The 22,375-nt window shown below is 46.2% G+C and overlaps 1 protein-coding gene across 2 annotated transcripts in view; it reads right to left on the bottom strand.

The window, feature by feature from the left end:
- SLC7A4 (solute carrier family 7 member 4) overlaps positions 1-22,047 on the bottom strand; it is a 197,812-nt gene extending 175,765 nt beyond the window's left edge. Inside the window, exon 1 of one of the 2 annotated variants that reach the window (XM_086943320.1) lies at positions 21,908-22,047. The gene's annotated coding sequence lies outside the window, so the exon portion shown is untranslated. Of the gene's footprint in view, positions 1-21,894 lie in introns of both variants that reach the window. The other variant, XM_086943321.1, reaches the window with a different exon arrangement.
- Positions 22,048-22,375: the final 328 nt, after the last annotated feature.

Raw genomic sequence — 22,375 nt, 5'->3', positions numbered from 1 at the left:
ATATTTGAAGGGGTGAAAACAACCTATCTAACTAAAACCCAAGTGACCTCCCTGGATGTCCCTATCAGGACGAGGAGGTCAGCTCAGTGATCTCCCGTCTCAGACCGTTCAAATCCCCGTGGCCAGACGGATACCCAGCAAGCTTCTATAAATTGTTCTGTCAGTTACTGGCTCCCATTCTTACAAGACTATTTAATTCCTTTGAAAGTCTCGGCTCAGTCCACTCAGCTATGCTGGCTGTGTCCATCGTAGTGATCTCTAAGCCAGGGAAAGACAGGCAGATCTGTGGCTCCTACCATCCTATATCGCTGCTAAATGTGGAGGACATCAAATTGTTTGCGAGTATTCTCTCAGCACGATTGGGCTCCATGATGCCAGGCATCGTTGACCCGGACCAAGCAGGTTTCATCCAGTATAGAGAAGTGTAGCGACAACACAAAAAATATATTACATGTGATCGACAAGGCAGACAAAACCAACATGGAGGCCCTAACTCCTAAAGGTTGATGCCGAAAAGGTGTTTGACCGGGTGCATTGGCAATATATGGAACAGACCTTCCCCCCACTTTGGTATAGGTGACCACTTCCGGGCTTGGGTGGAGAGTTGTTATGGTACCCCCACGGTTACAATAATGGTGAACGGCATTTCGTCGTCCCCCTTCCCTATAATCAGGGCTACTAGGCAGGGTTGCCACCTGTCACCTCCGTTATTTGCTCTGTATGTGGAACCCCTACCTCAGAGGATAAGGGACAACCCAAAGATCAAAGGTATCCCCTTTGGAGGAGAGAGTCATTCATTTAGCCTCTCTGCAGATGACATCATGGCTCACTAAGCAAACCGGATACATCACTTCTGGCCTTTATCGAGGAACTGTCCACATTCGGATAAGTAATGGGGTTCTGCAATAAATGTTGGTAAATCCCAAGCCCTCGCTCTGCCAACCACACCGGAACGCATAGCCTGGTTCAAAGGCCAGGTCCCAGTGCAATGCGTAACAGAGTCGCTGAGTCGCTGAGGGGATTCAACTCGCTCCCTCAATTTCACCTACCAGCACAGTAAATTATACTGCTCTACTCAGTCAAACTAAAGAGGAGCTAAGCAGCTGGAGGCGTCCTCACCTCTCCCTTCTTGGGCGCATCGCCACCATTATAATGTCCATCTTGCTGAGGATCCTATATCCTATATCTTTTTCAGACACTGCCAGTCTCCCTCCCCTCTTGCCCCCCACCCCCACCCCCTCCCTGCTGCTGGGCTGCTGTCCACAATGAAGAGAGAACTACACAGGTTTATGTGGCTAGGGACTAGACCTCGCATGAGAATGAATTTGAGCAATCTAAGCCCGGACAAAGGGGAATTGGGAATCCCGGATTTACTGTGATATTTTCAGGCAGCGCTGGTGCAGTATCTGTTAGAGAGGTGGAAATTAATACTCAGGACAGCCAAAATTCTGAATATAGCTCGGAATCTGTTGACTTACCCCCTGATTCACCCAAAACAGTCTCTAATGACCCAGTCCATATAGATTCTCTGGGTACAGACAAGGTTTCAAGGAAGAGAAAAAAAGACACGAGCTATAAGGGTGGGAGAGAATGCAAGTTGCCCAAATTAAAAGATACCGCTGGTAATCCCTCATCGGCACTAGGCCGTCCCAGCGAAACACAATGTATTAATACATTGTCTAATGTCTTATGCCCCTCCCTCATCTCCCTAGGCTCCTCGAACCCTTGCCCAACATGCTTAAGCAGCGATGATTCCTTGTTGGCTAAGATTGAGGCTTTGATGAAAAACCTTTTATTACCTGTCTTGGAGCGGACTAGATTAATGACATTGAAAATAGATTCACTGGAGGCTGTAGTTAATGCGAATTCTGCCATATTATTGTCTACACCTGGTATTAACTTAGGGGGGGCTAAACCTCCTCCTCCTGTCCCAAAAACATCGAATATTCCGAATATTGTCAATGGTAATCCCAGCAACCATAAACCCCCAGGGTCAGCAACTGATAGATTAAACAGGGGTGGTGTTTCTAAAAATATTCCAAGTAAGGTACCAGAGGCCTTGCCCCAACGTACTCATTCGACAAAACCCGTGAATAAACCGGTTAGATCAACCCCCACTAGACGCAACACAACCAAACCACCCTCCCTGCCAAAACCTGGTACAGTCACCCATAGCTTTTCCTCACATGGGCCCCCAGTAAATCAACATAGTACTCAAAACCCTTTGATAGGAAAAGATTCCAGACATCCAACACCCCGGGTTGATATCCCTATAGAGGCTACACCATACACTATGGTACTGACTGGTGTAGCCCCCCTACAATCTGGCAAAAGGGAGACTCATGGTGACCTGCGCAACAAGGTCATTTACTGGTTGAATAAAAACAGACCCCTACCCCCTTCTTCGCCAACAGAAATCTTATTTGTGAGAAGGGTCGACTGGGTGGGCCAGGGTAGCAAAGACTTGGAGGGTGACTGTATTTTAATATCGTTCAGGGATCCATGGGTGGTGGACACAATCTGTAGAGAAGCTAGGTTTGCTAGGCAGGGGGACGTCCAGACCCTAGACCTCTCATATTTTTATCCACAAAGACAGGCACTCGCCCTGAAGGCCCCTAAACAGGGACGGCCCACCTTTAGGAGCTACCCCATGATAAGGACACCACAACTACCACTTTTCCCACCCCTATTTAATCATTTTGGCCCTCTGTCTGATCTCGAGGCCATTGATTGACTTCCAAAACTCCCCGTAGAAAATGCTGACCCTTGGGTAGGGAGCTGGAGGCAGGGTCAGGAGTCCCCACAGTCCACAATTATGGCAGAGGAGTGTAAGAGGGCCCCAGAATCATCTGGGATGGGCACACCATCGTATAGGGCAGGGAGAACCTCCATGACGTTGACAGAAAATAGTCGGAACATCGTTGCGAGATCTGAAAATGGGTGGGATGTTGAGGCTGGACAGGACAAGCTTGTAGTTTCAGAGGTGGTGGTCCCTGCAGCGGTACCCACATCGGAAACTCTTGCCCTTGTGTCCTGGAATATTGCTGGGGTTAAAAGTCGTATCCATTCTGAAGACTGGCTGGAGTTTATGGAGAAATTTGATATCATCTTACTCCAGGAAACTTGGGCCGTTGACCCAATCTTTAGGCAGGGTTATGTTAATTTTTATAAAGCTGCCACTCGAAGCACTACTGGAAATGCTAAAGGGAGAGCCTCAGGGGGGCTACTGATTTGGGTAAAACAATCCATGGGATATCATACTACGGAGATATGTGTACAAAATCCGGACCTCCTCATAGTTAAATTGAGCAGGTCTGGCTATCGGGACTTGATCCTGCTTAACATATATGCACGTGGTTTGCCGGGCGGCCGTACGCCACCTTTGCTGGAGGCACTGGATCCTATTCTGGCAGCCCTAGATAGCAATAGCGTTATTCTCCTTGCTGGGGACCTAAATTGCTGCTTTGAACCTTTACTAGACCCAGGGGACTGTTGGGGTTCCGCGGAGGATGCAGTATGGGGCATACCTGACCTGCTGTCCGTCAAACCGGCACCCGCCACTGAGGCAGCGGTGAATTGGATGGCCTTTTGTTTAAATTGTGGCTTTCGGGCCTGTAATGGCCGAACAAAATCAGACCAGGAAGCCAAATACACATTTGATAATGGGTTAAGAAGAAGCCGCATTGATTATATCCTATTGAAAGTAGGAGACTGGCCCCTGTTGGTGGACATGGAGGTATCATCCCGCCCAGAAAGTGACCATAACCCTCTGACCCTGCACCTAGGGTTGCCAGGATTGGTGAGACTAGCAGGACCCGGTACCTCACAGACGGGGGACACCTATTTAACAAATGATAGGAAGAGGTTAAAATGGTCAAAAATTGAGGAGGATGAGACATTGAGGAATAAGATTATCAGCGTGGTAAATAATACTTATAACGAAATGCTGACCCACGCCGAGTTGGGGGACAACTCCGAAATAGCTGCGCTTACTATTAATCTTCATAATCGTTGTTTTGACGATTTAAAATCTCTGCTTTCGCAACCTCGCCGGCAGGGAAACCACAAAGCATCTACTCGCCCCCAGAAATGGTACAACAAAAAATGTAGGGAAGCCCACACTGACTTGGTTAAAGCAGTCAAGTCTCGGAATATGGGCTTAGTGAAAGCGGCTAGACAGACCTACAGGAAAATACAGAGGGAAGCCAAACTGGAGTGGGAGGACAAGTATTGGTTAGATCTATTGGAAGCTTCCTTGTCCAATAACCCCATTAAATTCTGGGAATTAGTTAAGTGGGGGAAGGACTCAGATGCACGTATTCCCTCAAACCATGTGCCCCCAAACGTGTGGGTGACTTTTTATTCAACCCAGTTTTGTGGCGAGGATTTCATGCCATCCAGTACTTTGGAAATGACATACCACCCCACTACCCAAAGCGAGACCATCATCTTCACAGAAGGTGAGGTCGAGCTGGCACTAAATTGCACCATGCGAGGGAAAGCTCCAGGTATGGATCTTATACCCGCCGATCTATTTAAAGCAAACCCCGCCCTGTGGATACCATATATCATCAAGGTGACAAATTCCATAGCTGCAGGTGCAAGAATACCCAAATCTTGGAAGGGGGCGGAGATCTTACCGATCCATAAAAAGGGCAATAGGTCTGACCCAGGAAACTACCGCCCGATTAGTCTTATTGACTCTATGCAAAAACTCATTGCTCGCATGGTTTTGGGCAGGGTCCAAGGCTGAATCGAAATGGGAGGACATTCTATCTCCCATGCAGGCGGGCTTCAGATCGGGAACAAGCACCATCGACCAGGTGTTCAGATTTTGTCTGATCTACTGGAAGGTGGTGCAGCTTGGCGGCGGTACCATCTTCGCAGCGTTCATTGATCTGATGTCCGCCTTCGATCTAGTCCCGAGGGACAAACTGTGGGGAGTCTTGAGGAATTTAGGAATGCCTGTAGAATTGCTCGATCTGATAGTTAAATTGCATGAGGAGAACTTTGCGAGGGTAAGATGGGGAGGACAGGGCCAAGTGACAGAACCTTTCCCTGTCACCCGAGGTGTTCGTCAGGGGTGTGTATTGGCACCCACCCTTTTCTTACTGTTCATCGACCAAGTGGTCAAATTTTTTGAATCGACCCCGACAGACGCCCCTATGTTGGCAGGACAGCGTTTCCCAATGCTCATCTTTGCTGATGACACCCTACTCCTCTCCAGAACACGCAGCGGATTACAGCGGGCCTTGGACTGCTTCGAGGAGTTCTGTGTCATCAGCGACCTTAAGGTGAACGTGGGAAAATCCAAATTTATGGTGTTAACTAAGAACTGTCCTGTCCGGAGCTCAGTTAGTATGGGTGGAATCAAGTTGGATCAAGTGGAGAACATGATCTATCTGGGGGTTACGCTAGATAGTCGCCTGAAATGGAAAGCCCAAGTTGATGCTCAACATCTTAAGTTTGCTCGACTTACTGGCTGCCTCCTTAGTGAGCAAAGAAAATCTATCACCAAGCGGGTCACCCCAGCTCTTAAAATCTATGATGCCAAAATCAATCCTGCGATCCTATATGGTGCAGATCTGTGGGGCCATATGGATCTTACGGGTCTGTTTAAAATACAGTGTAAATTCCTCCGAAATCTGGTAGGCTTGCCACAGTCGTCCCCCTCTATTCCCCTCTGTCTGGACTTAGGATGCCCTCCGATTAATGAGATGGCCAGATTTAGACTGGTTGCCTTCTGGAGGCGCCTATGGACCTCCCCCGAGCTTACATTATTTGCAAACGGGGTAGCAGAAGTTAGGTCAATCAGGGGATCGGAGAAAATTCCCTGGTTCCAAATGGTAAAATCCATCCTGATGGATATGGGCTTAGAGCAGCTATGGATATCCCCTGCCACCGGTACCTTCCCTTCCAAATTGGCATTAAAAGAATTGTATTGGTCTATGCTCCGCCTGACTAGAATCAATGCCTCCAGTTCTACCAACCTCACGGGTAGGTTCCTTTCCTTTAAGCTGGACCCATCTCGTGAACAATATTGGGATAAGGTTTCCAAATCCTTAGACAGGAAACTCTTTCACCAGTTCCGGGTGGGCTCACTGCCACTGAACACCTTTACGAAAAATTGGCCATCAAGTACCACGGATCATTGTAAATGGTGCCCAGGACATAAGGAAACAGTGGCCCACTTTCTGTTTGCTTGTCCTAGATACCATGCTCCTAGGGCTAAATGGCTAAAACCATTGTTTCAGCGCCTGCCCATTAGAAAATCTGAGGAGGCCATTCATGTATTAAGAACTAACACACTAGAAATTATTACAGTGTGTACGGCCAAATACCTGGGCTGGGCCTGGATACTCAGGGCAAAACATTAGTCCAACTTGGACCTTTTTAACATACCGATGGTTCATGCTTCTTCTTTTTTTTTTTTTTCTTGTAAGCCTGCCCATCCGCCCCTGTCATTGATTGAATACTTTTGTTTTATCATATTTTATTGTTTGGAATCTATTTGTAATCCTTTTTCCCCCCAAGGAAAATTTGACTCAGGACTGTCTTTACATTGTTTAATGCTTTTTTATTGTTAATGAATTAATGCTTTTTTATTGTTAATGAATTTATTGCCAATCAATGTTTGTTATTAATTGTCTTTTATGATTTTCTTTTAATCGAAATAAAGACTTTAAAAACCTAAAACCTGTTAGAGAGGTGCAGGGAGGAATCTGAAAAGCGCTGGCTATTCCAGGATAGGGCAATTGCACAGCTCCCCCTCTGGAAGATACAGTTTCTAAAGAAATCGGATAGGCCACAAAGCCTCCTACAGTCCCCTATCACCAAGACGGTGATGGAAGGGTGGGACTATGTAGCAAGTCAAAGGAAGATCACTACATTTCCCTCTCCCACGACACCCCTGTTCGAGAACAGAGACTTCACCCCACGCTAACAGTGGGGAGCATTTGCGGCTTGGCACCATACACCTTGCCGTGCAGCGGGCCACATGCTCAACGAAGACAGAATCTTCTCCTTCCCACAGTTGAGTTGACATAATAACTTACCAAAAGCTGAAAGGCTTCGATATCTCCTGGTGCGAGACTGGTCGCTTCATCCCTCTACCCTCCCACGGTTAGCAGTCACCTCACCAACTACGAGAAATGGCTAGTTACAAAAACCACAGATAAACAATTAATTTCTGAAATATATGTACTATTGCGCCAACCTGCACCCTCACAACCTACACCCAGCCAACGGAGATGGGCAAACGAGCTTGAGAGAGATCTATCTCCTAAAGAATGGGGGGAGATCTACTATAGAACTCGTCATACAACCCGGAACATAGCCAGTATAGAGACAGTCACTAAAATAGCCACTTCCTGGTACTTGACCCCAGAATGCCATACCAAGGGCAACCCAGAACGCAGCCCGATTGTTGGCGCGACTGCAGCTCAACAGGCACACTCTTAGATTTACTCTGGGAATGTTCAAAACCCACAGCTAATTGGACCTGGATGCTGGATGAGATTGACACCCACTTTGATACTCAGATTCCCCGGTTCCCGGCGTATACAGTCCTAGGTTTACCTAACCCATTGACTTTCCTACTCACATCATGCAATGGAAGACAGATGGGGCTGGCGCTAGGAGAAGCACTCCAGAGCATCCTTACACATTGGGGGACCTCTATCACTCCCACACACTTAAGCTGACTTCAAAGGCTATGGTACATTCGAGGGAAGGAAAGTATGACTGCTACCCTTACAACCTCCACCCTCTTTCTGCGAGATATGGGGTCTGTTTCTCGCACTACTATCTACTGAACTTAGAGAACTTGCATGTCCTAAATACCTACAACCCATCTGGCTTTCTGAAATCGAATAGCTCGCATAAGCAACCATAAAGTGGGAGGTGAAGACACTAGCCCACAGCAGAGAAGTCCTGTATTTCCTACTGAGTACTGGGGGGAGGGAGGAGGGGGGTCTACAGGACTGTTCCTAGTTCATTCTGTGTTGAATTGTTAAAACTCACATGATACGTGAAGACACGCTCATAGCTGTAATCTGTATGGTAATTCAGATAATGAGCATAGGCGCTTTGTACTTAAATGATTAGGATAAATGTGAATAAAAAGATTTAAATAAAGCAACTTAAAAAAAAATGCATCCTGTTTACCTTAAAGGAAAATGGGATGCATTTAAAAAAGAACAAGCATTGGCATAGCCAATAGGTCTCACCTATGGGACCTTATAAGTGTTTAGTTATCCAGAACAATATCCTTCCTTGGTGCAACAACATCAATTGTTGCATGGCTAAACACTTATAAGGTCCCTAAGGCGAGACCTATTGGATATGCCAATGCTTGTTTTTACATTCCCAGTGAGTCCCTTGGTGTCTGTATTAGAGAGGATACATTGTGGGATGTGCCAAGATGTATGAGGAAAGAATTTCTCTGTTTGCAGACAACGTTCTGCTATATGCGTCGAAACCAGAGCTCACTATGGCATATGTATGAAAATCCGTATTTGCGATTCTCAAATAGCGATTTTTTGAGAATCGCGATTTGAGAATTGCAAAACTGGATGTATTTAAAAATTCACTATTATTTTGTGATTTCTTGGTATTCCTTAATTGCGATTAGCAGATTGTGAAATTGCAATTAAGGAATACCAATGGGAAGTCATTCTCAATTTGCGATTCGCAATTTGAGAATCGCAAATTGAGAATAATTTCACGGTTGCAAGGGTGTCATAAGCACACCCTGATGCAACCCTGAAATGAACATGTGTGCGCATATGACGCACTACATGCAACATGGCACCTTGAAAAATGCCAAAAAGTGCATTTTTTAGAGAAATCGCAAATTCCCACCAACTTGAAGTTGGTGGTAATTTGCGATTTCTTAAGGAGAAATTGCACAACTTGGGTGCTTGTTGCATAGCATTTAAGGAATCACAATTTGCAATTCCTTAAATGCTTACTCAAAATTAAGGAATCGCACATTTTGCGATTCCCTAATATTGCGATGCGATTTTCATTATACATTGCGTTTTGTGAAATTTTTGTCGCAAATGCTGCTTTATTTGCGATTTGCAGCGTTTGCGACTAAAAATCTGTTTCATACATATGCCATCCAGAAAACTGAATGTGTTTCTGGGTATATAATAAACTTGTAAAAATCCCACATATACCCTCTTATACGAGGATTATCGAGATTGCCAAGGGACTGCCAAATTCTTACTACACTTGAGGGATTTAGATACCTGGGCACTTATGTAACGATTAATATAAATGTGTTCTTTGACCAAAACCCATTGCTTGACTATATCAAGAGTGATGCCTGGCACTGGTGGACTCTGCCGCTGTCACTTCTGGGCAGAGCGGCCATGTTTAAAATGGTGTCCATGCCCAGCTTTCTATGCGCTCCCAAACACCCCTTGCTGCATCCCAAAGGAATTCATAATGAGGCTATAAGCTGAGAGCAGGCTGTTATTACGGGAAGTGGGCCCCCTATAGATACAAACAAATGGACTAGGTGAGTGTATGATGGTGGGCGGTCTATTTGACAACATGAAATATTATTGATTCACACTGCTGGCAACGATGAACGACTGGGTATCCGCAGCTCAAGAAGCAACCACGGTTAGGAAAGACAGGTATGCAATGGGCAAAAGCGGCTATGCAGCAGCATTATACAGAAACAGACGTTGAAGAAATACACCTACCCACACACAGATGGTGATGTCAGTTTGGAAAGAAGTGACAGCCTAATTGGGATGTGAGGGGATAGTGATGCTTTGGCATAAGTGGGCAAGTAAGAACGCTACACCAAGTGGGGCCCAACTGGCAATACTTAAATGGGAGGTTTATGGGAAAAAGGGGAAACCGTGCCACTAAAAACTCTCTAAAAGAAGAATAAGTTGGCCGAGACAGAAGCATAGAAGTATTTGTGGCCCATCTTTGTTTTTCCGTGCAAGTTGCACAGCGCAACGACATATATATATATATATATATATATATCTGTGTGGGTCTTGAACTACACAAGGCACCTACGGGTCAACTGCGCCATTGTGTAGAATAGTACCATCCCTGCAGTGTCAAACCATACCTTACTTTACACCCTCACACTGACACCTTAAGACAGACTAAAATCTCTAGAAATGTCAGCTGAGATCAGTCGATATTTCCATGAGGTGTGTTGCGATCTGTGTGGTATACCAGCGTGTGCTATGTGAGCACAAAGTGTCCGGTGTGGTCTGCAGCACAAGAAAGGGGGTTGATTGCTTCGGGTCCGCTCACGCACGAACATAGACATAATGTCATTTCACAAGTGTGAAAACATGCATGAAATAACAGCAGAGCAACGTAGTCGAGCAATCACACTCTGTGACTCGCAAGTCATTAACCTGGCCCTCCGTTCTTGTCTTCCAGATTAATTGTCCACCTAATTGTGTAATGGGCTGACCAGCTCTTACAAGGCACTCCAATAAAAGTGTGTCCTCCCAGATCAGAAACTCTTAACTCTCTAATACAGCAGTAAAAAGAACAAGCATGGCCACATGGCAGCGAAGGGAATGAGAGGTATGCAGCTGGCACCCGGCCGCGCTGCTGCTCACTCCCCAGCTCTCTAGACCAGGGGAGAGAGAAGGCGGGACATGCACCCGCCTTTGGCCAATTGCGTGCTGTCTTTCTTAGACAGACGCACGCAAAGACCAATAGCCTGTGACAAAAAAAACAAACAAATGCACGATCGTGTTGTCCGAGTTTGAAACCCTTACATAATGCCTTACAGAGCAGCGCATGCGCGCTGGCAAAATCTAAAAACAACCCTGTTTCATTTTTTTAAGGTGACGCAGTGGACTGCTGGACCACTGCCTGCTCTTAAAAAACATTTTCGCTGCCCTTCCCAAAGGGGAAGTGGTCCCCCGGAGACCCCATCCTGTTCCTGACTGGCTTCCCGATCCCCTTTTTTGAGTCGGTAGCTCCCGGTGGGCATAAATGCCTTGGGCATCTAGGAAAAGAGAGCAAGGGACCTTTTATTGGCTCCCGTCCTAACCTGCATCATACAGAGGGCATCGCGTGTCTTATTTTGGAGCTTATAGTAAAGTTTTCTTTTAGTGCTCCTGCGAGATAATGATACACACATAGACAACCCACTATGCAGTGGCAGTCATGGCGTTGTAATTATGGTACAGGACGAACTTCCATTGTAAAATTGCGGGAGCGAGCAAACATATGTTGCCAAAGCTCGCTCCCGCAAGGGAATCGCCAAACATGCACGTGTTGCCATTGAAGGCAATGGAACACGTGCAGGTTTTTGGCTGATAAGCCGAAGCGATTGCTAAAGGTCTTTTAACCTATGCAGCACATGCTCGCTGCGTAGGCGAGACCTAAAAATGGTTGTTTCACGCAGTAAACCAAAAATAAACTCTGCTCGCATATTTTGTGAGGTTTCACTCATATCATGCATTAAAACACATAGCTTTGTTTATAACATGGACAGCATGCTCCCCAACACAAAGAATAAGTAACAGCCACGTGGCAGTAGCAGATGGAACATCACAAGCTTCAAGGTCACACATACAGAACTTAGACAACAAAGATAGCTAACACACTAGAGAGGGAGTGAGATTCATTAAAGGACTGTTTGTATGCGTTCCGAGAATAGACTAACATACAAAAAGTATAAACTCCTGGAAGAAAGAGCCAAATCCCTGATGTAATTATCATACATTCATGTACTCATATAGGATGATGAACTCTGAGCGGGTTCTACACACAGCACCATGAAACCTTCAAAAGTACTATTCTTCGCTGGTTGTTTGGGCCCCTATGTATTGGTTCCCTAGTTTGGATGATGTTATTTCCCTTAAGTCAGGACTGAGGTTCTCTCTTTGATAAATTGTGAGATCTGTATTACAATTCTGTGTGGATTGCCAAAAATTATTTTACTGGTGTATTCCCATCACAAGATTAAAAACAGGAGCGTCAAACAGACCCTGCTCCTCTTTTCCATAGACATGGTTCGGTAAATAAATATTTAAGCTATGGGTTATGCGTCTTTCTAAGGACTATCAAATATCCCAGGTTCGTACAGAATGCTTGCTACAGTAAGAAGGTGGGATGAAGGGGGAAATGTTCCCAAGCGACGGTCCCTGAAGTGGCCCTCGATGCGCTATTGAGGACCTTTTCGTATGTTTCATAGGGCCCTTTACTCTGATCATAACATGTGTAATGAAATAAGTCATGACCTCTTCGTTAAGCTACATTGCTGGCTGGGAGGGGCGGCTGGCACACATAGTAGGTCTTGCGACCGCAAGCAATACGCAGAACACACAAGGATTTCCTGCCTGAGTACTTGTGCCAATAGGGCAGTGCAGGGAGGCTAGGACAGATAGGTCCCATAATTTTCTACAGCCCCGCCCATGTGGCATCCTGTCTAGAAGAGCAGAACAGTAGAGGCTATGGAGAACAGCACTTAGCTCCACCAGGACTTTCCACTCTGCTGTAAGTGTTGCTGACGGCCACTTTATTTATAGAGGCACTATGAAGTTTTAAATTGTAAAACTGTATTTGTTACCATTTCACTTTAACATATTATAACTGCATTATAACTGAGTGGTCTTCATCAGAATAAGTAAGCCACCACACCCTTTCTGCCCTGACAATTTAGTTAATGACTCAAGCGGCAAATCGGTTACCTGGTTTCTCTTGTAAACAGCATGTATTATTGATGAAGCCATAATGTGGTCTATAACACCATATAGAAAAGAGATTTGTGTACAGTGCACATCTGGATAGGAATTATTTCAAGGTGCTCTCAAACGTGATGACCTTGGAAATGGAGCAGAGTGGAGATTGGTTAAGATGGGAAGCTAGCACTGACACGAGGTTTCCTGATAAGACATTGTGCAATTCAGATCCGGGTACTCCCCCTTGAGTCCTGATAACATTTTAGTGACTAAAAGGGCAAGTCTGATGTCTTCTGTCTCCTAAACACAGCCTTTGTTGTTGTTGTTGTTGTTGTAGATAGAGCAGCGCTATGGTATTTTATTAAACTACATACAAGAGGTTTTTGTACACTGCACATCCAGAACGAATCTATTTCAATGGGCTCTTAAATGTGATGATGGCGGAAAAGGAGATACAGTGAAGTAATGAATATGCCCAGGTTTGCCCAACTTGGTCATGCTGAGAAGTAGGGGCTAAAACCAGGGTCTCTGTGTCAGGGCACACAACTAGTTATTGCTCCGGGTCCCACAAAAGCTGACTGGGCTCGGCATGATATGCAAACACATTCAAAATATCCTTTGATTTATTTTTTCTTCCAAAAGATGGGGTAATATCAGCGCAAACATCCTCTCTTCACAGGAAAGGTACATCTTGGGCTGAAAAGTGCAAACTTCATTCTATCAGAAAACAGGTACTTCTAGGTTGGCCAGGCAGGTACAAACTGGGCAGCAGCAGTGCAAGTTTTGCATTCTCACAGAATAGATAGAGCATGGCAATAGCAAATCAAGCTTCTCTCTCTCTCTCACAGAGGGCAGTAAGTGCAATCTTCCATTTCGCACAGAACATATTCACCAGGGCAGACTAGTGAAAGGTTTTATCACTCACAGAACATGCACAATTAAGGCATAAGTGACGTAGGCTTCAGACATATATTTAGAAAGGGTGCTTAACTCACTGAAAGGAATGTATAGGTGGGTGAGTGAGTGAAAATAAATGTTCTAAGACCATGCTCACTTTAGTGATATTCCACCTCAGCAAGTGCTTAATTTGTAAAACAATGAGTGCAGGTGTCCAAAGCACTGCTCAATAGCTCACAACCCATGCTATTGCACTGAATACCAAGGCTGCGTAGTCCCGAATCTACCTCAGGCCTCTTTAAACCACTGCTTGACACTCCCTGCCCATTATTTTACTCTTGCAGGTTCATGCTTTCTCCCATTGTAACTTTTTTTCTGTTTGTCTCTTCCTCTTTCTTTCCCATTTGTGTGTTTTTTCCTCTCTTGCTTTCGGCAAATGTCTGATGAGGAAAAATAAGCGCCAGTCCCAAAAATGAGTGCTGGTGGCCCCACCGGCAACCACCTACTCAAATTAAGTACTGCAGCGTCAGCATCCTCAAATTCCTGCTGCTGGCCTGCTCTTTCTGTGAATTCTTTGGATTTCCATGTATTGAGAAGTAGTCCTAACCAAGTAGGCTATTATTTTTGGAGCACCCTAATTAACAGTGTTCCAGACAGGAGTGGTGTGGCTCACTGTTTAGAGGCGGCAGACCCGGAAGCAGAGAACAGCCCGGGACCAGGGTTCAATTTGCGGCAGGGTCGTGGACTAGGGTCAACGGACTCGATAATTCTCGCCTCATGCCTACTCTAATCAGGGATCACACTCGGCAACTCTGGGCATTAAGCTTGCCTCATCTCTACAACGGCCCCTCACAGACGCCGGGGATGCCTGGTTTCACCTTGGAGATACCCAGAAGGGACCATCTCACAGGGAAAGCCGGGACAGGTTCCCCAGCGGTCTTCAGCGCCAGGACACCCCAAGATGGGGTAACAGTGCGCTTTACAAGTATCATCATTACATTACATTACAGGTACAGGTTCCAACCTCTCTGAAAAGGTTTTGAATTTGTACATACTACATGCTGTCCAACCCCAGCCTAGATGCTGCATTTGTTCAGAATGTGGAGGGCCTCCAATGACTGTACATTTTATATTTGATTTAAATGCTTTCCAAGTTACTGAGTTTAATAACGTTTATTAACTAGTAGCTGTACAAAGATAGCTGTCCTATCTAGCAAATCGTATCCTATCTAGCGAATCGTAATACTTTCATGAAAAACTAGATACATGATTTGCTTTGGCTGAACTGCAGACTGTGGTACCAGAAATGAGGTAAAAGGCCAGTTTTCCCACTTGTCCAAAGTGTGTGGCCCTGGGCAAACTGTGTTAGATCAAATGTACCTACTAAATGTGAGCTCAACGTTACCCTATTGTCTTGTCCTCCTTGTACCAGTCATAACTAAATGAGACTGTAAGAGGGTGGAAATCGGGGCACCATTTCCACCTACAATGGGGAAACAACAACCACCAACGTACTCACCAAGCAAGAATCAGACTCCGAGGGCCGGAATAAGGGAAGCCGCATACGGGAGGAGAGACACACCCACCTCTCGTATTTCCCTACAGCGGAGCGTGGATCCGTAAGGGGGAGGAGCTGACCCCGGAAGCAGTGGTTCGCAACCACTGAAAACGGACCAAGACCAGGAAACCGGGTCATCGACCGACGGAGGAGACCAGGTGTGTGCCGAGTGAAGAGAGGAGAGAACGGGCGGTAACCAAAGCGGCGACGAAAAGGAGGAGCCCGACGAGCGCTAGAGTGAAGAGTGGTGGTGTCCACCGGAGGAGGCTGGAGAGCGCCCACAACTCTAGAGAGGTGAGGCGGAGCCGGTGAGTGAAGGCAGTTCCAGGGAAGGTGGGGGTGGATACGAGAGAGGCGGGAGGCGGGAGGAGGGTGGATAACGGGCACGGGTTGGGATAACTGGATCTCTACTCTAAAGCACGTATTGTTTTTCTGTAAAAACGCACATCCCTGACAAACGTCCCTTCTCACTTCCCCTACCCCAGTCCCTATCAAGCCTAGAGCGTGCAGCAAGAATTATTAGCCTGGCCAAGAAAAACTCCACTGGTTTTACAGCAGGTTGGCTATCGCCCACGTCCGATGCAGAGTACACCAACCCATGGTGCCAGTGACAGGTAGTTTGTTCAATCCTCTCCCTATAATACAGTATCACTGACGGACTCCTTTCTCTCCTTCCCCTATGAGCCTCCAGGAGGAAACTAGTGCAACGGACGAGTCAGAGCGAGCAGACTCCAGCATCAGCCCCAAGGCGGAAGAAGCAGAACAGGCACTTCACAACCCCCATCTCAGTTCAGAAGAACAAAAAAAAAAAGGAGAGAAAGAAGACCAAAATCCTGTTGTCAAACCAAAGATTTTAACCCCTGATAATAAAACACTGTCTTTTGGGAAATACATCCAGCCTCCTCACTGTATATCCAACCCGCCCTCCCACAGAGACGATCCACCTTCAGACGGAGAATGCAGCACACTATGGAATAGCAATCCTTACTTTTCCTGCCCTTCTTCCCCGACAACTACCAGTGGGAGCAAAATGGACCTCCCATAACCCCTCTTCCTGTAACTTGCTGTTTTATTATTTTTAATGTTATGCATTAGTTTGAATTGTTTTTCTAAGCACTTACTAAAGCAGTAGGTCTTAGGGTTCTATAAGGCTGTGCATGAGCACAGCCTTCGTGGATGGGTGTGGCTCACTGGTTAGAGGCGGCAGACCCGGAAGCAGAGGACGGCCCGGGACCAGGGTTCAATTCCCAACGCGGCAGGGTCGTGAACCAGGGTCAGTGGACTCAATAATTCTCGCCTCGGTGCCTACTCTAACCAGGGATCACACTCGGCAACTCTGGGCATTAGCTTGCCTCATCTCCACAACGGCCCCCCACAAACGCCGGGGATGCCTGGTTTCACCTTGGAGATACCCAGGAGGGAACATCTCACAGGGAAAGCCAGGACGGGTTCCCCAGCGGTCTATAGCGCCAGGACGCCTTCGGGTAGCAGTGCGCTTTACAAGACACACACATTTACATTTACATTTACATTTTACATGAGCGGCCGCTGCTGCACTCTGATTCCAGGCTGCTGATTCACTCCCCGTTCATGTGTGGGACAGAGAGCTTGATATGCTGACAGGCCTCTGGATGGCTCATGGAGCGCTCCAAAAAGAACCGGTGTGCGTCTGGCGTGGGGAGAACTGGTACTCAATTTTATTCCTTAAGTCTCACAAGAGTGAGAAGGGGAAGTTGGGCACCGGGTATAAGAGATGCCGCTCTAGTGCGACTTCTAACCAATAACTGAAGCAAAGAAAGCATGCAGAATTCGGAGACTGCTAGCATGCAGAGGGAGGAAGAGGTATTGCAAAGCACACATTGGGATTTGCAATCCTTAATTAAGGAGGTGGTTGGCCCTGCCTTAACAGAGCCTAGAGCCAAACGGCTGAGGGTGGGTCAGGGCGATGACACAGAGACTAATCAAAAAGGCAAATATATCCAGCCTCACTGGCTAAAAGAACTCCTAAAGCACACAAGAGACTCTTTGGGATTTGAAGGCAAGCTGAAGAGGACTTTTACTCCCAATACAGTGAGGTTCAGGTGGATGACCTACCCTTCCATGAAGTCATAGCACAAATGATGTTCAAAGAGAAGAAAGATATTGACAAAGTTTCCATTCAACGATTCCTAAATAAGAGCTAGACCTTCAAAACGTTGATGAGGAGTTTCTACACACACCAAAATGGAACATTATTTTGGCATTGATGGCTTCTTCTTAGTCAGTGGCATCTGAGGTCTCAACATTACCGAATTTGGTGCACAGGAAGGTGGAAGCAAAGTTCAAACTGTCCTATGCAGCGTCCGAATTTGCTATCAGGGCAGGAACCTATGCAGCATATACAAAAGGTGCTGTTGAAAAATTTCCAAAAACTCTTTGACTGTCTCTGAGAAAAAGACGATCCAACACCCATTTTTACAAAAATGTATCATGTCACAGTTAAAAGTAATAGAAACTGAACAACGCCCAGAGATAGTGCATTCCAAAGATGCCCATAAAAGGCCTCGACTTTTGGGCACAGAACTTGATGACATGGTCCAAAAGGCTGCTAAAGAAAAAGAAAATCACCAAACCTTTCAAGTTGTTTGCAAACAAAAAGTCCTTTGTGACAAAACAGCAGCCCTCGAAACTTTAGGACAAATATCCCCTTTGTTGCCGAGATAGAGGTCGGGGGCTACGTTTGGTGCCAAATCCCGCCCAGTTACCTCCTGAGATCCAGGACAATCACAAAAATTACTATCACAAGGATGCAGTGAGGGTGACTTTTTTTTCCTCAGTAATAGGAATTGTTCTTGGACAGTTGGGTTCCAGACATTATCAAGGACAGGTATGTTATCCCATTCTTAGGCGCTCAACCCTCGTATTGGTTCCTGCTTATGGTGTTATCAAAGGACTGGTGCAAGAGAGGACTCGATCCTCCTGGGGATTCAAATATTGCCATAGAAAAAGAGGATAGTATCAGCTTCATAGAATCAGAAAAGGAAGGGTTTCTACTCATCTTTATCCCTGGTCCCAAATCCAAATGGTAAATATCGCCCTGTTTTGGACCCTCAAAGCTTCAAACAAATATGCATGCATCAATATGTTTCTTTTGATTTATCTTCACTCAGTCATCCCACAGATACCGGAGAGTAATTTCTTGGCAACCCCGGACCTGGAGGATGCTTATTTTCATATCCCAATACAACACAACAGCCAACAGCTTCTGCACCTAGCTGTGGGAGCAGATTGTTATATCCAACAGCCTTAGGGTGGTCTTCCCCCAACTTTTTGCTTGCCTTCATCCATTTTTCTGACCTCCTTTTGCTGGCTTTAGGACTATGCACACTTTACCACTGCTACACAGTGCTAAAGTGCTTCTGTTCTCCTGCTTAAACAATGCTGCATGTTTAATTTAATTAGAAATCCTTAGTAAAATAAACTACATGTGACCTGCGCCTTTAAGTTGAATGCTACTAAAGTGCCTGCAGCACTGATTGTGCCACCCACATAAGTAGCCCCTTAAAAATGTCTCAGGGCTACCATTGCAGGCACGGAGTGTGCAGTTTACTGCCACTTAGTCTGGCCAATTAAAGCTACTTGACAAGCCTTAAACTTCCCTTTTTTTACACATAAGTCACCCCTAAGCTAAGCCTTGGGTAGCCCCAAGGGCCAGGTGCTGTGTAAGTAAAAGGTAGGACATGTACTCTTAAGTTTTAAATGTCCTGGTAGTGACAAACCGCTCAAATCATTTTTACTACTGGGAAGCCTATTCCTCTCATAGGGTGACATTGGGAATTCCTCAATACACTTTTAAAATGCAATTCCTGCTACGAAAAGAGTAGCTGCGTAATGCTCTATGTCTTTTGAACAGTAAGAATAAATCCTCTTTACTGGTAAAATTGGATTTAACATTACTATTTTTGGAAATGGCACTTTTACTTTTAGAAAGTACGCATTTCTCTGCTTCTAGCTCTGTGTGCCTTGCAGCCTGCCTGCAATACAAGCCTGGGGAGGGCGACAGCTACAGTTTGGGCATTACCTCTAGACAGCCACATACAGCTAGGTCTGTCCGAGTAATCATCTACATACATCTGAGTTCTGATGGCTCTTCCTGGGCAGGAAGGCACAGAAGGGCTGACACTTACACTTCAATAGATGGTGGCCTAACAACACACAAAGGTATGATCCCATACTGATAGTCTGGGTTGGGAAGAAAGGGCCTGGTAGATCAAACACCCTCCTTAAAGTCCCCCCACTTTGTGTAAGTACTGGGTCTTTGACCCTACCAAACCAGTACCTTCTGGACCTGTAACCATTCTACCAGGAAGAAAAGCTGCTGTGGTCAACTCTGCCAACTAAAGACTCCATTTCTAGCACGGATCAGTTCCAGTATCATGCTCTTCCGTTCGGTCTGGCAACGTCTTCCATAGCTTCACCAAGATGTTGCTACCAGGTGTAGCCAACATGTTTCATGGCTCAATACATATGTTGTGGCAAATTCATCAGGGTGAGGGGTTCAATCACTCTTCTCTCTAGACACACTGGGGTGTGTTTGTCACTCTACCCCCTGGAATCCAAAGTACTACTATTGCTTATCGTTACACCGCGTCCGCGTGAACACTGAGCTGTGTCTCGTCCCAGTTGGTCTGGTGTAGGCTGGTATGAAAACCCTCTGCCGATCTGCCGACACCGGCCAATCCGCATCATAAAGTATTGTCTAGAGAGAAGAGTGATTGAACCACTCGCCCTGACGAATTTGCCACAACATATGTAATTGGCAATGAAACATGTTGGCCTTCTTGGAAAAGGTTAGCAACATGCTGAGCTTTTAAGCTGAGTAAGCCCACATTTTCAAATAAAGAGGGCAGCCTAATAGTGAGTCTTAACTCGATTTTACTTGCATGGAACAAGCAGTTCTTTGCATATCACGGGGTTTATGTTTTGGGAAGGTTATTTTTTCTTTCTCTGTTCCTTTTGTCTTTTCACTGGACACTATTTTCTTTGTTTCTGTGAGGGGGTAACCGATGATGATGTACGTGGGCATACTGGCGAGAACCTGGTGTTGCATGCGTGAGGTGCCCTCTCACTTTCTCACTTATTTTCTGTTAAGTGCTGTTCACTCACATGTTGTGGGGGAGGATATGTGTGACGATATGACTGACAGCGGTTCTTGATTTTTTAACAAATATCGATTTGAGAGTTCTGGGACTGCGAGAAATTGGACAGGGTGCCAAATAGTGGGTGGAAAATAGGACTCCCTCATTATAAGCAGTTCACAAGAGTGATATTGAGGAAACTCTCTTACAACCAGATAAAGAGGTTGTTGCCTGCTTCTTCTCTCCCTACAGCACACAACAACGCTCAGAAGGTCACAGAGGTGTTGCAGAGGCTCAGATTCATTACCAACCTCAAGAAGTCCAATATACATGCGACACAATGCAAGATATTTATAGGAGCCCAGTTTGACACCAGTTAGGGCCATGTTTTTCTTCCACAGACCAGGATAGAGTCTCTGACTGAAGACGGATTGCATCATTTGGTTATGACTGGAACGAGGACAACAACTCAAGGTAATGAAGATTAACTGAGTAATTGACTCAATAAGTAAATTAGCCCAGACTTACCTCTATGCAAAAACCCTTAATAAAAGCATAGCTTAATAGTATAATATTTCTCCATGCAGGATGCATTATAAGATCACTGACCATTTATAAAGTGCACACACAAAATATAACCCTTTTAGCTGGCACGTGAGAAAGTCGACCAGCTATTGCTTCCCAACTTCTTTCAGAAATTATGTTTAAAACTACAAATGTTATAAAACAGCCCTTAAGAGTAATGGCTGCAAGATCTTCTTTTAGCAATGCTACTAAGACGATTCTTTTCATATTTAAATTTTCGAGTGAAAACTCATGCTTGACATAAGACTTTCACTCCTTAACTGTTTGTATCTTTAGCCTGTTAAATTTCTAAGAAAGACATGAAAACAAAATAAATACGGCAATCCAATATATTAAGGTTAAATAACTGTATCCCCCCCCCCCCCCCCCCTGTTTTAAGCAGCTTTGCCGTGTTGCACGTGACATCTGCTGTGTGATGTGGCACTTAGGGCTATGCCAGACTTCCGGCTCGGCTCACTCTATGCATTTTGTGACTTTCCCAATTTCTGTACGGTGACTTTAACGGGTTCTCAGGCTGGGGAAGGGATTGTCACTATAACACCTGTCGTCAGCAGCACTCGATATAGACCTGCCGCGCCGGAACCCAGAATGCGTGATGGCTGTTTTACCACACAGGAGGCGGGACTTGCAAGATAAGGCTGGGATAAATAATTCAGCACCTGGAGACGAGCGATGGGAGCGGCGCAGAGCTGCAGCTGCACCACCGGCCACTGCAGGAGGCCTAGGCTGGGCTTCCCGGCATCTTCCTCCGACCTCTCTCTGCTCAGCCTCGGTCAGCAACAGCGCATCTACCTCTTATCTCGCCCCTCGCAATGCCCCCTCTGCCTGGTCTCACCCCAGTGCTGGGTGCGCAGCCCGGATTGGCGGCTTTATTATAATCCCAATAACGTTGGCGTGGGTTGGATCCAAAGGGCAGAACTCGGGTTCGGCGCGAGGTTTCGCCGACCACGGCTCGGACCCGGAACAGCCCGCCCCGCTTGGGGGTCCTAAAGGTAGAGACGAGTCCTCCGCACAACGTACGCTCTGTAAATATAATTAGAAATAATGGACGTACTGCTTCCACTTACCTCCCCCGTGGGGTACAGGGCGCTCGCCCTGAGCTGCGCCGTAGCCTTCAACGCCGGGCAGTGTAGCGCCGAGCTGTTGCAGCGCTGTACAGTGCCGTGCCAAGCTACCTGCTGCAAGCCAGCCCGGCTACGAGCGCATCAGATGGCGGGCGGGGCGATGCTGGCTGCCTGGAACATTTAAAGGAACAGTGTGGGTGACAGCGCACTGCTGCAGCGCTCCATCCTGTGTGCTCTGTCTGACATGGGCCTACACTGACTGGGCTTCTCACGAGCACTGCTCGCGGTGGCCGAGGGCGCAGGGTGGAGTCCAAGCTTGCTTTCTCAAAGTAAACGAACGTATTTAACCCTGGAGCAGAAGGGCGACGGCTGTGTGCTTCCCTGACACATAATTAATTATCTTTGGAATAGCCGGTGGGATGGATGGTTATATACAAGTACTGTGCTGAACTGTAATTGCATTTATATAGA

The sequence above is a fragment of the Lissotriton vulgaris genome, chromosome 11, assembly GCF_964263255.1.
Source record: "Lissotriton vulgaris chromosome 11, aLisVul1.2, whole genome shotgun sequence".
In the NCBI taxonomy this organism is placed as follows: Eukaryota; Metazoa; Chordata; class Amphibia; order Caudata; family Salamandridae; genus Lissotriton; species Lissotriton vulgaris.
This window is presented reverse-complemented; position numbering and strand designations above follow the sequence as displayed.